A 2,121-nucleotide genomic window follows, 5' to 3' on the forward strand; every position below is an offset into this window, starting at 1 on the left:
CGCGCGCGTGTATAATGTTAGTAAAGTGTGTGTGTGTGTGTGTGTGTGTGTGTGTGTGTGTGTGTGTGTGTGTGTGTGTGTGTGTGTGTGTGTGTGTGACACAGTCTCAAGTCTCCGCAGTCTCCATTTCCCTGTCTCCCTGTCTCAGTCTCTCATCTGTCTCCGTTCTCCCCTCCGCTCAGCCTGGTGAGAGGAGAAATCTTCTCCTTCCTTCGAGGGCTGCAGCTCCCACGTTCACTCCTATGTACACGAGTGGGCTTTTACGTGTATGACCATTTTTTTTTTTTTTTGCTTTGTTTTATTTTGTGTTTTTTTCTCCAACATGTAGGTAGACACACTCCGTTTTCGGGTGTGTGCATGCTGGCTATGTTCTTGTTTCCATAACCCACCGAACGCTAACATGAATAACAGGAGCTTTAACGTTGCGCATTTTCTGCTTGCCGTATACACACACGGAGGGGGTTCAAGCACACGCACAGGTCTGCACAATAATTATGTTGACCTGGGAGATTGGAGAAAAAAAAAAAAAAATCTCCACTCTTTTACCCACCAGGTGCCGTTACCGAGATTCGAACCTGGGACCCTCAGATTGAAAGTCAGTCCAACGCTTTAACCACTCGGCTATTGCGGCCCGTCCTGGAGAAATCACCAAAAGAAGGAGAAGGGAGGGGTGGGGGGTATGCGTGGGTGGGTGGGTGGGTTGGGGGGGGGGGGTGGGGCGCGGAGGGTGAGGGGGCATGGCGGAGGGGGGGGGGGGTGACCCTGGGGTGGCGTAATGAAGGGAGAAGGTGGTGGTGGTGGTGGTGGTGGTGGTGGTTCGGACAGTCGGAGCATGGTCAGACAATGGTCCGGTGTCATGTCCAGCGAAGAACGACCGTTTGTTTATAAAAAAAAAAAAAAAAAAAAAAAAAAAAGCCGAGCCGCCGCCGACAGTAGCCTCCCTTGTTTGGGGCGGTAAACTTGCCCGCGCGGTGGCGCCGTTAATCACTCCCTATGACATGGCCGCCTCTTCCTCCTGCTCCTCCTCTTCCTCCTCCTCTTATTCCTCCGTCTACATAGCACGGCTGGGCTGGTTTGTATGAGTGATCTTCTTTTACAGCGTGAACTCCTATTATAGCATCCTAAAATCTGGAACCTATTTTACCGGCAATTTTTGTGGATTAATGAAATGACTTTACCATCAGCAGATGTTGTAACCAGCTTTAAGCTTTAAAAAATTTCCTCTGATGGCAACTGAACGGAAAGTTGGCTTTAACATTATGATTTTTTCCCTCCTAAGTTTAGGCTAGCAGCGTAAAGTGTGTGTGTGTGTGTGTGTGTGTGTGTGTGTGTCTGTGTCTGTGTTGTCTGCTGTTTGTTGTTTCAGTGTGTCAAGTAACGTTGAAGTAATATGTTATGTAAAAACGAACCCCCCCAAAACCCGCGTGTTTTGTAAAGCACCTAGAGCAGATTTCTGGATATTGTGCAATACAAAAATATCTATTATTATTATTATTATTATCATCATCATCAGCATCATCATAATCATCATTATTATATCATCATCATCAGCATCACCATAATCATCATTATTATATCATCGTCATCATTATTATTATCATTATTGTTGTTGTTGTTATCATTAACATCATCATCATTATATTATTATTATTATTATTATTATTATTAAATATGGTAGTCCGTCGTGTCTGATTATGACCACCAGAACAGCAGAGGAGGCGACTGCTGTTCCGACTATTTGGGCAAAAATTTGATTATAGTGGAGAGTGTCTTGCCCAAGTACATCCCCACTCTCTCGGCCAAGAGGGGTTTAGGACAGTCGGCGTTGGGATGGTTCCCAAAGGCCAACTAGCCCACAAGGCTGCAGCACTAAGAGCCAGTGCGATTTAATTATTATTATTATTATTATCATTATCATTATCATCGTTGTTGTTGTTGTTGTTATTCTTGTCATTATCATTACGATCCACTTTGACTTCAAAGAGGCCGACCTCAGTGTCCATGTGATTTATGCCGCACAGATGTAGTAGTACACACAGTCTGTATAAACTATCGTGCGACTTTGGTGCCGTATGTCATACACGCCACAGCGTCCACGTGGCTGCGTCGCTACACAAACCT

This window comes from Babylonia areolata, chromosome 8, assembly GCF_041734735.1.
Source record: "Babylonia areolata isolate BAREFJ2019XMU chromosome 8, ASM4173473v1, whole genome shotgun sequence".
NCBI lineage: Eukaryota > Metazoa > Mollusca > Gastropoda > Neogastropoda > Buccinidae > Babylonia > Babylonia areolata.